Source organism: Nerophis lumbriciformis, linkage group LG19 (genome assembly GCF_033978685.3).
Source record: "Nerophis lumbriciformis linkage group LG19, RoL_Nlum_v2.1, whole genome shotgun sequence".
In the NCBI taxonomy this organism is placed as follows: domain Eukaryota; kingdom Metazoa; phylum Chordata; class Actinopteri; order Syngnathiformes; family Syngnathidae; genus Nerophis; species Nerophis lumbriciformis.
The window spans coordinates 31764125-31779556 of record NC_084566.2 but is presented as its reverse complement, the minus strand read 5'-3'; the positions used below and the strand labels follow the sequence as shown (position 1 = coordinate 31779556).

The 15432-nt window shown below is 39.1% G+C and overlaps 1 protein-coding gene across 1 annotated transcript in view; it reads left to right on the top strand.

Moving 5' to 3' along the window:
* ak5 (adenylate kinase 5) overlaps positions 1-15432 on the top strand; it is a 102502-nt gene that overhangs the window by 68435 nt on the left and 18635 nt on the right. The window lies entirely within an intron of this gene.

The following is a 15432-nucleotide window of genomic DNA, read 5'->3' as shown; positions in this document are numbered from 1 at the left end:
TTATATAGCCCTAAATCACAAGTGTCTCAAAGGGCTGAATACACAGTATATCTTCATATATTACATATAGCCTTTTATTTGTGCACAATTGACTAGTGATGTGGCGAACATTCGGTCGCCGAAAAAATACTTTGCCCACCGAAACCGGATGTTGTGATGACGTATCCACGTAGCCACGTCGTTTCCTGCACACACGGATGCCAAAGATGACGTAAAAGTTGCATTCAGGTCACATTTGAAAAGATCAGAGTCCAATCGGATTCAGACGACCTGATGCGAAAAGATCAGATTCAAACCACTTTGGAGCGTTTAAACTGGCAGAAAATTTCCGATCTGTGGGACGGCGTGGCACGTTTGGGAGGTGGGGGGGTGGGGGTAGCGGGGGGGTGTATATTGTAGCGTCCCGGAAGAGTTAGTGCTGCAAGGGGTTCTGGGTATTTGTTCTGTTGTGTTTATGTTGTGTTACGGTGCGGATGTTCTCCTGAAATGTGTTTGTCATTCTTTTTTGGTGTGGGTTCACAGTGTGGCGCATATTTGTAACAGTGTTAAAGTTGTTTATACGGCCACCCTCAGTGTGACCTGTATGGCTGTTGACCAGGTATGCTTTGCATTCACTTGTGTGTGTGAAAAGCCGTAGATATTATGTGATTGGGCCGGCACGCAAAGGCAGTGCCTTTAAGGTTTATTGGCGCTCTGTACTTCTCCCTACGTCCGTGTACACAGCGGCGTTTTAAAAAGTCATAAATTTGACTTTTTGAAACTGATATCGATAATTTGTGAACCGATACCGATAATTTCCGATATTACATTTTAAAGCATTTATCGGCCGATAATATCGGCAGTCCGATAGTATCGGACATTTCTACTTTTTACTGTAATCTTTCCGAAAACATTGAACAAGTTTGTGATTTTGCCTGAGCATAAGTCAAACTGTGAACAATTGAAAATAAATCAATGTAAGACAATATAACAAAAAATTATAAAACTAGAATTACGGTGTTCCCTCGATTTTTGCAAGGGGTATTAACTGATTGTTTGTAATACAAGAAAAATAGAAACTACCGTATTTTTCGGACTATAAGTCACACCGGAGTATAAGGCGCACCGGCCGAAAATGCATAATAAAGAAGGAAAAAAACATATATAAGTCGCACTGGAGTATAAGTCGCATTTTTTGGGGAAATGTATTTGATAAAAGCCAACATCAAGAATAGACATTTGAAAGGCAATTTAAAATAAATAAAGAAGAGTGAACAACAGGCTGAATAAGTGTACGTTATATGAGGCATAAATAACCAACTGAGAATGTGCCTGGTATGTTAACGTAACATATTATGGTAAGAGTCATTCAAATAACTATAACATATAGAACATGCTATACGTTTACCAAACAATCTGTCACTCCTAATCGCTAACTCCCATGAAATCTTATGCGTCTAGTCTCTTATGTGAATGAGCTAAATAATATTATTTGATATTTTACGGTAATGTGTTAATAATTTCACACATAAGTCGCTCCTGAGTATAAGTCGCACCCCCGGCCAAACTATGAAAAAAACTGCGACTTATAGTCCGAAAAATACGGTAGTTTAAATATTATGTTGACATTGACACACTGTCAATGGCACTCCCCATAAATACATAGAAAAATGTACTCTTCATACAAATGATCGGTATCGGCCGATCTCACTCACAAATGAAGCCAAAATCCCTCATCGGAACATCCCTAAAAGTAACCAGAAAATAAAAACCTGAAAATATCTCATCACGCTGGTATCCATGCGATAATGTTACCACACTTGGCATCCGCATGGTGGATATTTGTGTGAATACTTTGCATCAAGCTGAATGAAATATCTTTGAGCAGTCGTAGTGGTTGCATTGTGTCTGATGACATGATCGGCTGAGTTTCTAAAGCTGAGACAAAAGTGAATAATCTCCCCCTCGCTCACTCTCTGGTTACCATGGCCGTTGGCATGGCAACCACTGTTGCAGGGATCGCTAAGCTTTGTAAGACGCGCACAGATCATTAAGGTCTCCATGAGTGCTCGATATAAAGGATGGATGGACGATACCTGGGTTTTTTTTTTTCATTTACAAGGTGGTGGAGTCTGCGATGAGGTGGCGACTTGTCCAGGGTGTACCCCGCCTTCCGCCCGATTGTAGATGAGATAGGCTCCAGCGCCCCCCGCGACCCCGAAGGGAATAAGCGGTAGCAAATGGATGGATGGAAGGTGGTGGAGTGGTTAGCTTGTTGGCCTCACGGTCCTCCCACATTTTACAAACATGCATGTTGGGTTCATTGTAAGCTTAAAATTGTTCTTCTGGCCTGAAGTCAACTTACTGGTGACTCTAAAAATGGGACAAGCGGTATAGAGACAGATGGACAAAATGTGTGTTTATAAGCTCCAAACTTCAGACAAAAAAATATCATCCACTTTTTTTTTTTAAAAAGAGGCGGTCATAGCTCACTTTTAAAGTTGCGGATTTTCATGGCATTATGAAGGTGTATACGTACGGTGACCCTAAAGGGACATGGGGGAATTTTTTTTTAAAATAATTTTAATTTTAATTTTTTATTTTTTTTGACATGTATCTCGTGCAACTTTTTATAAAGTTATAAAAAAAATAATAAAATAAAAAATTATAAAAAAAATGTTTTTTATATATATATATATATATATATATATATATATATATATATATATATATATATATATATATATATATAACTTTATAAAAAGTTTCTTGTGCGCACGAGAAATATTGTTTATAATTAAAAAAAAAAAAAAAAATTTAAGACATGTATCTCGTGCGCACGAGAAACTATCTTGTGCGCACGAGATACATGTCTAAAAAAAAATATATATTTTTTAAATTATAAACAATGTTTGCCCCCCCATGTCCCTTTAGGGGCTCTGTATATACGCACACCACTTTGTAAAAAAAAAAAAAAAAAAAAAAAAAGGCTTTGCTACACATCCAAAAATAAATATCTGCTAACTAACTCAGTCAGTTACAGTCATGGAAGTATGCTAACCTAGGATGATGTTAAAAGTCTAATATTAGCATGTAGCTCATGTAACCAGGCTAGTGTTGCTAACGTTTGTGTCCTCCTGTCTCACTCCATGTCAGGTTCAAACACTGATGACATCTATTAAACAGACGAGAAGCAAGGAATCATGCAGAGACAGAGTTCAATTTGGCTCAATGAGGAGACACGTGTTTTGGGCTGTATTCTAGTTACAGATCCAAACTACGATTTATAATACGGAAAATACGGCAGGCATACCGTATTTTTTGGAGTATAAGTCGCTCCGGAGTATAAGTCGCACCTGCCGAAAATGCATAATTAAAAAGAAAAAAAACATATATAAGTCGCACTGGAGTATAAATCGCATTTTTTGGGGAAATGTATTAGATTAAACCCAACACCAAGAATAGACATTTGAAAGGCAATTTAAAATAAATAAAGAATAGTGAACAACAGGCTGAATAAGTGTACGTTATATGAGGCATAAATAACCAACTGAGAACGTGCCTGGTATGTTAACGTAACATATTATGGTAAAAGTCATTCAAATAACTATAACATATAGAACATGCTATACGTTTACCAAACAATCTGTCACTCCTAATCGCTAAATCCCATGAAATCGTATACATCTCGTCTCTTACGTGAATGAGATAAATAATATTATTTGATATTTTACGCTAATGTGTTAGTAATTTCACACATAAGTCGCTCCAGAGTATAAGTCGCACCCCCGGCCAAACTATGAAAAAAACTGCGATTTATAATCCGAAAAATACGGTATTTATATTTTTAGACAAAATAAAAATCCTTACGTAACTTGTAAAATATAAAACCATTTTTTTTAATATCTAGTTGTAAACCAACTTGAACTACTTTTATGCGCACACACAGGCTCCCAAAGTCAAATCTACTTCTGGCCACCAAGACTAATAATACTGTTCAGAAAACACGATTGGTCGTGGTGGTAAATGAATTATTTACAGCCCTGCTATCACACTTCCAGTTGACTTTTGTTATTTCAAGTTCAAATCAAATCAAATCAACTTTATTTATAAAGCACATTAAAGTACAAGTATATAATACAGGACATTTAACAGATCATTATTTTCCGTCCTTCCCTGGAGTCTCTGCATGAACAGATCAAAACGACTTCAGTGCAGGGAAAAAGACCGGAATAGCAGATGGTGATGATGTGGAGGAGGACGTGTATCACCCAAGTGGGAATAACAACTATGATGTGGCCACGTCGGAAAGACACTTTAAGCAGGAAATGTCAAGATGTGCGAGCCAGATGGAGTCGCAGCATCTTGTCATTTCATAAGTCGCTATCACGTCACGTTCATCATATATATATAATATTTATCATAACAATAACTTATTGCAGCTTTTAGAGCGTGCATATACTCGGTCCACGTGAAAGGATTCAAACTCCAAAGCTCATTCCTGAAAAGACTTCCATGAGTAAATGATCATTAATATTTTGCAAACAGCTAAAATTATGCACAAAGCAAACTATAACCTGTTACCCAAGAATGTACAACAATTCTTCTCAACTAAATAGGAGAAATATAACCTTAGAGGAAAAACTAACTTAAATAGAATAGAATAGAATGGACTTTATTGTCATTATATTTACATATTGTCAGAACGCTGAGTTTTTCGCAGCTTACTGCGAGGATTGTTCTCCCGGGACGCAAACGGACTACTCTGGACAAGGCGTGCAGATAAAAACATGATTTAATCTTGACTCAAAAAGTGAAAACAAAAAGGCGCACAAGGCGAAGGCACAACTTAGCGCAGGATACAAAGACTAACACTTAGGCAGAACTATGGACATGAAACAAAAAACTTGCTAACTGTGGCAAGAATAAACAACTCTTACTTGGCATAGCATGAAGCGAACAATCGCATGAAAACAAGCATGAATCTGTGGCATGAAACAAGCATGAAACAATCAATACAGAGCAATGTCGCCAGGCCGACTAACTGGCAACGACAGGCTTAAATAGTCTCTTTGATTAGAGCCAGGTGCGTGTGTCACATGAGGCAGGTGAAACCAATGAGTCGCCATGGTGACCAAACTAGGGAGGGCAAAAACAGGAACTAGTGGAGTCTTAGACAAACAGAAAATAACAAAAAACATGATCCAGACCACAGATCATGACACATATAACGAGATTAAGGACTCCAACTTAAGGTGCGGTAGTAGGAACAAATATGGGATAAAAACAAATTACACAAGAAGTAATAAAGATAAAACTAAGAATTGAAACAAATAGACTACTATCCAATAAAAATAATAAGCAATCCTGTACAATATACAAAATACTGTACAATATACAGAACAAGAAAAGAGTACCGGAGTGATAACAATCAGTGTCGGATGTATTGCACTCGAAGGGTAATATTGCACAGTAGGGTATTAGGGTAGGATATAGTATAGGGGTGAATTATTTATTATAAGTTAGAGTTTAAGATGGTGACAGCTCTGGGAAAGAAGCTGTCTCTGAGCCTGTTTGTTCTGGCTCTGATGCACCTGTAGCGCCTGCCCGATGGTAGCAGGTGGAACAGGTGGAAGCCAGGGTGTGTGCTGTCCTTGGTGATGTTTTTTGCTCTGTTGAGGCAACGGGAGCTGGGTAAATCCTTCAGGCAGGGGAGGGGACAGCCGATGATTTTTTGTGCAGACTTTATGACCCTCTGAATCGCCTGTTTGTCTGCATTTGTATGCACGTACAACACTAAAAACGTTTAGCATATCATTATGTGGAATTAAATATGGAATGGATTAAGCAAATAAGTTAAATAATGCACTGATATGATCCAGTTTAAGAGGTTGTTCAAATGAATAGTGCTTACTGTAGAAATCAGTGACACACACACGGCTGTCCACTTCAGTGGTGTAGACTTTACTGAACCAACTGCGCATGCTCCGAACACACATACACAACTACGGATGCCCATAAGAGACATCCACTACATCTCCCCTTCGCCAATGTACAACAAGGAATGAACAATCATTGCAATGTATTTATAAATAAGGATCACCATTTATAATGAATCAACCTAACACCCTATAACGGCATTATGTGTGAGAATTGCATAACAAAATCCTTACCATCCTCATTTCTCCCTGAGAAAGAAAAAAACAAAAAAAACAACAACAACAACAAAACAACAGTGTTGCCAACTTACAATCAAACAGTAATTGCCTTTTTAGGCTTCGACATTACACAAGATGTGTTTCGTTATGTACTGTCCTTTCACAAGACCTAGTCTTTAAGCCACCTTGGTGGCTTTACCTGCCGTCTTGGAGCATCTCTTGCTTTCGGTGTCTGGGTTACCTGCTCTCTGATTGGTGTACCTGGTGTTGCTTCCCTCTCTGTTCTGTGTTCCTTTTGTGGGGTTGGTGGCTCTCGTGGAGCCAACTGTGGCTGGAGCTGTGGCTCAGGAAGAGCCTGAAGGTGAGCCCTGTTTCTCCTCACCTCCTCTGCTCCAGTGTCGACCACATAGGAGCCTGGCGTGTCGGCCTTTCTGATCACTGTAGCTGTTTGTTTTGAGCTCGGGCTTTTGTGTGGCCCGGTGTCTGCTGTCAAAGTTCTGAGCCTGTGTGCATTTCAGCTGATAGTCCTTTTTCTCGAAGGCCTTTGTTCTGGGCCGCTGTGTTTTGAGGTTGGATGACGCTTGTGGCAGCGGCGAGCGGAGACGTCTTCCCATCAGGAGCTCGCTTGGTGACAGCCCATGGTGCAATGGTGTGACTCTATATGCTAACATTGGTCCTCCTCATTCTTAAGTAACATCAATTTCACCGTCTTGACAGCCCTCTCCGCCTCTCCGTTACTCTGGCTGAAGTAATTGCTACTTGTCACGTGTGAAAAGTCATAATCTCTGGCGAAGGCTGTGAACTCTGCTGATGAGAACTGTGGACCATTGTCACTCCGTAGCTCCTCTGGGACTCCATGTCTGCAGAACATGCCTTTAAGTGTATTGATAATCCCCTTAGATGTGGTAATTGGGGTTTTCTCAATGTCAATGTATCTCGAATAATAGTCCACTGCTAACAGGTAGGAGCTGCCTTTCAGGTAAAACATATCCACCCCCCCCCCCCTTTTGACAGGGGCCCTGGGGTAGTGCTGATGGAATCATGGGCTCAGGATGCTGTGATTGGCTCTTAATGCATGTTACACACTGTGCCACCATTTTAGTGATTTGACTCGTTATGCCCACCCACACCCAAAGTACAAAGAAGAAGAATTATGAGAAATTATATTCTTCATCTCAGTATGTTAATAATGGCTGACTTAATTATCTATTACAAGAGCTGCTGTATTAATCATTCACTGATGTCATTGTGTTACAAAAAAGAAGTCAGTAAATGAACATTGGTATTTGTAAACGCTCTGAAGTGGGAAAGGGGTAGGATTTAAATAAGCTTTGCTTCTCCATACTCCTTTTCGGACATGACGTCAAGGGAAATGATATAGAATTGTGTGATGTATTATACTGTAAGTGTGTCCATGTTCGAAATAAACAAAACTAAACTCAATGTCAGAATAAATGAAAAGCACTAAAGCCATAAACGCTTCAATTAATTCATTAAAATCTCCCACAGTTGCTCGGTCTACGAGTTTAAAAAACATTGGCAGTTACATATGTGGCTGTAGGCGACCTCCTGGTACTTTTGAGCTGTTGACGTATCACAAAGGGAATAAGCGGTAGAAAATGGATGGATGGATGGACTGTGTCGGTTTTAAAAGTGCTCCCCCTCTGGTCAACATATAAAATAACAAGTGTCTGTAAGAAATTGAAATGTGCCCCCTTTTGCCAAAATTAATTAAAAATGAATAAATGAATATGTATATAGAGACATACTGTAATAAATTGAAGTAAATAATGAAGATTAAAAACCAAGTACTCACAAAAAATTCAAACGAAAAAAAAATGAACTAAAAGCTTACCTTTTTTATATTTGCATAGTATGTATATATTATTAATGTTGTAAATACAAATCTTTATATATCTAAAAGGGGTGGTCCTAAAGAGGTAGGCATTTTTCAGATGTCTCAAGATGGTAACAAATACAAGAATGTGTGTGTGTGTGTGTGTGTGTGTGTGTGTGTGTGTGTGTGTGTGTGTGTGTGTGTGTGTGTGTGTGTGTGTGTGTGTGTGCATTCTTGTATTCTTACCCTTATTGAGACATCAACAAGGGAAAAATACCTTCCATATGAAGACCGGTGAACAAGTTAGGACCGAAAGTATGGTCCCAATACGGAAAACCATTGCATCTAATAGAGAGCCAAATACTAGAGTCCGTGAACATTGCTCCAAAGTCAGGATTTTTGGTTGATTTTAATGTGCGTACAAAAGTAAACATTGACAGGTGGAAAGGCAGCAATATACGATAAAACAAGACAGCAGTTGAACAGCTGATTTTACGACTTACGCTGCTGACGTGAGACAACCCGCGACCCATATGTGACCATAGGGGGAACAAAAACACTACGGTACTAAATAAATACAGTAAATGAATATTTATATAGAGACATACTGTAATACATTGAAGTAAATAATGAAGATTAAAAAACAATTACTCACAAAAAATTAAAACCAAAAAAAAATGAACTAAAAGCTTACCTTTTTTATATTTGCGTAGTATGTATATATTATTAATGTTGTAAATACAAATCTTTGTATATCTAGAAAGGGTGGTCCTAAAGAGGTAGGCATTTTTCAGAGGTCTCAAAAATGTAACAAATACAAGAATGTCTGTGTGTGTGTGTGTGTGTGTGTGTGTGTGTGTGTGTGTGTGTGTGTGTGTGTGTGTGTGTGTGTGTGTGTGTGTGTGTGTGTGTGTGTGTGTGTGTGTGTGTGAAAAGACGGCAGGCAAGAATTCGACAGGTCATTTTTATTTGAAGGCAGTCTTATTGCTCAACAGTGCACATCCGGCCTTCAAAATAAAAGCACTGTCTGACACGTAAAAAATAGCATACATGAGCATGTTATTTGCACATTTTCTGTAATTACTGTCGTTTGGCTGTGATAATGATGCTGTTTTGTGTTCCATATTGTTGAATTTGATACTTAACATTGTGTTTACTTTATTGAAGTATTTGAATGGATATTTCCGTTTAACGCGCACGTCACAAAAACCTTCAAAATTAAAATGCATTATTTTCAAACAAAATGTCTATGTTTGAAAAATAATTTAGTACCGATTCGGGCACCGTTTCAGAAGTGCTGATTTGTTGTTAGTAGTATCGGTGAAAATTGAAGCCATCTCCATCCTGCCTAGTTTCTCTTGTTATATTCTTATTTTACTGTTCTATTTTTATTCTCATTGTTGTTTTTATTTTTATTCTATTGTAATATTTTTCCATTTCCATTTATACCCCCATTATTTACTTTTTATTTTTTAAATTCGATCTCAATTTTGTACACTGCTGCTGGAATTTTAATTTTCCTGAGGGAACTCTCCTGAAGGAATCAATAAAGTACTATCCATCTATCTATCTATCTATCTATCTATCTATCTATCTATCTATCTATCTATCTATCTCAAGTATCCATCCATCCATCCATCTTCTTCCGCTTATCCAAGGTCGGGTCGCGGGGGCAGCAGCCTAAGTAGGGAAGCCCAGACTTCCCTCTCCCCAGCCACTTCGTCCAGCTCCTCCCGGGGGATTCCGAGGCGTTCCCAGGCCAGCCGGGAGAGATAGTCTTCCCAACGTGTCCTGGGTCTTCCCCGTGGCCACCTACCGGTCGGACGTACCCGAAACACCTCCCTCGGGAGGCGTTCGGGTGGCATCCTGACCAGATGCCCGAACCACCTCACCTGGCTCCTCTCGATGTGGAGGACCAGCGGCTTTACTTTGAGCTCCTCACGGTTGACAGAGCTTCTCACCCTATCTCTAAGGGAGAGCCCCGCCACCCGGCGGAGGAAACTCATTTCGGCCGCTTGTACCCGTGATCTTGTCCTTTCGGTCATAACCCAAAGCTCATGACCATAGGTGAGGATGGGAACGTAGATCGACCGGTAAATCGAGAGCTTTGCCTTCCGGCTCAGCTCCTTCTTCACCACAACGGATCGATACAGCGTCCGCATTACTGAAGATGCCGCACCGATCCGCCTGTCGATCTCACGATCCACTCTTCCCTCACTCGTGAACAAGACTCCGAGGTACTTGAACTCCTCCACTTGGGGCAAGATCTCCTCCCCAACCCGGAGATGGCACTCCACCCTTTTCCGGGCGAGAACCATGGACTCGGACTTGGAGGGGCTGATTCTCATCCCAGTCGCTTCACACTCAGCTGCGAACCGATCCAGTGAGAGCTGAAGATCTTGGCCAGATGAAGCCATCAGGACCACGTCATCTCTAAATAGCAGAGACCTAATCCTGCAGCCACCAAACCAGGTCCCCTCAACGCCTTGACTGCGCCTAGAAATTCTGTCCATAAAGGTTATGAACAGAATCGGTGACAAAGGGCAGCCTTGGCGGAGTCCAACCCTCACTGGAAACGGATCCGACTTACTGCCGGCAATGCGGACCAAGCTTCTCCAAGTCCACAAAACACATGTAGACTGGTTGGGCAAACTCCCATGCACCCTCAAGGACCCTGCCGAGAGTATAGAGCTGGTCCACAGTTCCACGACCAGGACGAAAACCACACTGTTCCTCCTGAATCCGAGGTTCGACTATCCGGCGTAGCCTCCTCTCCAGTACACCTGAATAGACCTTACCGGGAAGGCTATCCCAAGTAAAGAAGGCTAAATAGAAAAGTTCCAGTCAAATACATTCTGACTTTTTCCAAGCTTGCCTGCCATCGATTCGAGTCCTTTCTCAACCCTCCTGCTGAGATAATCACGTTGACTCCGTCTGAGGTCTGAACCACCTGACAGCAAACAAAACATGGCGTACACTGGAGGACAAGATGCGCTCTGACGTGCTGCTGACAACTGCAGACATCAAAAACATTGTGCGTTGCTTTTTTTTTCTTGCGTTGTGCATATTTTTTTTTTCTTTTTTTTTTCACGAGATGCTGAGAAATGCAAGCTGCTGCCTGCCTGGAAACGAACACACTTTTCTAACGAGGGGAAGAAAACATGCCAAAGGGAAGCGTTATTCTCGACCTATTTCCAGTGAGGAGGAAGAGCTTCATGTCAACACTTTAGTCTCGCTGGCGATGACACAAAGTTGCCGATGAAACTTTTGTGTTTTGTGACTTTTTCTACTTTCCATACATGAGGTCACATCATGCACAACACCCAAAACCAGTGAAGTTAAATGATAAATAAATGATAAATGGGTTATACTTGTATAGCGCTTTTCTACCTTCAAGGTACTCAAAGCGCTTTGACAGTATCACCACATTCACCCATTCACACACACATTCACACTCTGATGGCGGGAGCTGCCATGCAAGGCGCTAACCAGCAGCCATCAGGAGCAAGGGGTGAAGTGTCTTGCCCAAGGACACAACGGACGTGACTAGGATGGTAGAAGGTGGGGATTGAACCCCAGTAACCAGCAACACTCCGATTGCTGGCACGGCCACTCTACCAACTTGTAATTTGTATGGGTGTAACGATACGTGTATTTGTATCGAACCGCTTTGGTACGGGTGTTTCTGTTCTGTTCGGAGGTGTATCGAACGACTTTCCACACGGACATATTAAGTAGCGTACTGCACGTTGTGTACACAATACTCAAAATCCCGGACATTTGAGGCATTTAAGAAACTGTGCCCGGACAGCTCGGCAAAAGAGGACATGTCCGGTGAAAAGAGGACATATGGTCAGTCTATCGTAGCCCGTTAGCTGCTAGCATGCTAGCAAAAGAGGACATGTCCGGTGAAACCGATCAGGCTACGATAGACTGACCATACGTCCTCTTTTCACCGGACATGTCCTCTTTTGCTGAGCTGTCCGGGCGGAGTTTCTTAAATGCCTCAAATGTCCGGCATTTTGAGTTAGGGTTGCGTGTATTTTCAATGTACGTTCAGGGTTAAGAAGGGGTTAAAAACAAAACAAATTGTGCGCGCAGCAGCATTGGTGAGAGAGGGGCAGAGAGAGAGAGAGAGAGTTATGATAAACGCGCATGCGTCGCCAGGCTCTGCTTTTTATCCATAGATTTATCAGATTACATTTTTTATTATCTGTAGCAGGGGTGTCAAAAGTGTACCATTTGCGGCCCACAGCTGATGTTTTAAAGGCCCACGGCACATTCTAAAAATACTATTAAAATAAACAAAAACATAACAAAAGTGAAATAAATAAGCTTAAAGGTTGAATGTAATTTAGAAAAAGTTGCAATGTTGACTAATAAAACAAAGCTGCTTTTTTTTTCTTTCAAACTGTCATTGCTCAAAACATAATATTGAATCAAAATCAATGTTATTATGAATTATTGACCTATCCAAGGTTCCTATTACTTCACATCAAATATTCCACTGAGAAAAATATTTTTGGTGGAAGATTTTGCAAATTTGATAAATAAATAACCAAGAAATTTATATTTTGTTGTTTTCTTACTGTACTGAAAATGAACCGAACCCTGACCTCTAAACCGAGGTACGTACCGAACCAAAATTTTTGTGTACCGTTACACTCTTAGTAATTTGTAAAAAAAAAAAAAAAAAACAGAATACAATGATTTGCAAATCCTTTTCAACATATATTCAATTGAATAGACTGCAAAGACAAGATATTTAATGTTCGAACTAAGAAACTTCTTTTTTTTTTGTTGCAAATAATCATTAACTTAGAATTTAATGGCAGCAACACATTGCAAAAAAGTTGTCACAGGGGCATTTTTACAACTTTGTTACATGGCCTTTCCTTTTAACAAAACTCAGTAAACCTTTGGGAACTGAGAAGACACATTTTTTAAGCTTTTCAGGTGGAATTCTTTCCCATTCTTGCTTGATGTACAGTTTAAGTTATTCCACTTTGCACACTTTTGGTGGATCAGCTTTGCGTGTGCTATGAGGTTTGCACGTGTTTTAGTACACACAAACTTTTAGTAAATCACACCCTTAGAGCGCAGCAGACTGTATTTTTCTGGTGCATTTTATATAATTTATTTTGTACTCAATATATTTCATTAAAATGTAGCATTTTATTATTTATTCTTTAATTTTTATTTATTTGTTCTACTTATGAAAGGCTTCCTTTTAAAATGCAGGAAATTGTATTCACATATTAAAAAAAATTCCTACTTTGTAATGGATTGTTGTTGTTTTTTAAAAATGCATTTCATGACTTGTTTTGAAATGTAAAAAATGTTTCTTCTCACAAATCGCTTGTTTTTAAAATGTGGCAATTTGCATTTATTTAAAAACATTTTTTTTTACTTCGTAATGGATTGGTCCTAAAATATAACATTTTACTCACTGACGGCTTGCTTTTAGAATGTGGAAATTTTATTTTATTATTTACAGTATTTGTGGGTGTTTTTTTATACTTTGTAATGGATTGCTTTTAAAATATAGCTTTTTATTATGAATTTTTCCAATTTTTGTTGTTTTATTTCTACTGAATAATGGTTTGCTTTGAAAACATTTTTATTTAGACATGTTTGCTATGTAGTGATGGTTTTAAAATGATTAATTAAATTGTATACACACATATATATATATATATATATATATATATATTTATATATATATATATATTTATATACATACATACATACATACATACATACATGTATGTATGTATGTATGTATGTATGTATGTATGTACACATATATATATACAGTATATATACATACATATATATATATATATACATACATACATACATACATACATACATACATACATATATATATACATATATATATACATATATATATACATATATACATTTATATATATATACATACATATATATATATATATATATACACATATACATATATATATATATATACATATATATATATATATATATATATATATATATATATATATATATATATATATATATATATTATACGCAGTAACTTGTTTTGAAATACAATAAAAACATCTATTGCCATGATCTGGCAGCTCCGCTGCCATCTGTTTTCTTTTTGTTGCAGTGCCTGGTTTGTAGGTCACGGGGCAGAGCCACTCGCACACCTGATACTCATTTCCCCCTGTCTACTTAAGCTCTCCAGTCTTTTCCCTCGGCCAGTAGATTTCCCATGGTTAACCCTGCCAGTCGTGTTCGTCTCCTCTGCTTTGGCTCCACTCACTCTTCTCGTTCCTTGTGGCTTAGACCTTATGTGTGCATCCTTAGTTATTTTCCCTCACTCCTTTTTGAGTACGCTTTTTGTTATTGCTCTTATTTTCATTCTGCCTTGCGTTGGGTCCCGATTGTGACATCCGATTAGAGTTCATTAAAGGGACTTAAAATAGGGCACTATTTATAAAACAAATGTATACAGTATATAATATCTCAAATAAAAAAATAATGCAAAAAAAGAAATATGTACATTAATATGGACAGTGTATGTAAATACACTATATTGCCAAAAGTATTTGGCCATCTGCCTTTACTCACATATGAACTTTAGTGCCATCCCATGGAATTGTCCAACATGTTTTGGTATCCTGGAGCATTCAAAGTTCCTTTCACTGGAACTAAGAGGCCAAGCCCAAGTCCTGAAAAACCAACCCCACACCATAATTCCTCCTCCACCAAATTTCACACTCGGCGCAATGCAGTCCAAAATGTAGCGTTTTCCTGGCAACCTCCAAACCCAGACTGGTCAATCAGATTGCCAGATGGAAAAGCGTGATTCATCAGTCCAGAGAAGGCCTCTCCACTGCTCTAGAGTCCAGTGGCGACGTGCTTTACACCACTGCATCCCACGCTTTGCATTGGACTTGGTAATGTATGGCTTAGATAAAGCTGCTCGGCCATGGAAACCCATTCCATGAAGCTCTCTGCGTACTGTACGTGGGCTAATTGCAAGGTCACATGAAGTTTAGAGCTCTGTAGCAACTGACTGTGCAGAAAGTCTCTGCACTATGCGCTTCAGCATCCGCCGACCCCTCTCTGTCAGTTTACCACTTTGTGGCTGACTTGCTGTTGTTTCCAAACTCTTCACTTTTCTTATAACAAAGTTGACTTTGGAATATTTAGGAGCAAGGAAATTTCACGACTGGATTTGTTGCACAGGTGGCATCCTATGACAGTTCCACGCTGGAAATCACACCATTCTTTCACAAATGTTTGTAGAAACAGTCTCCATGCCTGAGTGCTTGATTTTATACACCTGTGCCAAGTGATTAGGGCACCTGATTCTCATCATTTGGATGGGTGGCCAAATACTTTTGGCAATATAGTGTATATACAAAAAGTTATTTATATAAATATATTCCTTAAGTCAAAGTCATAAACGGAAGAAAT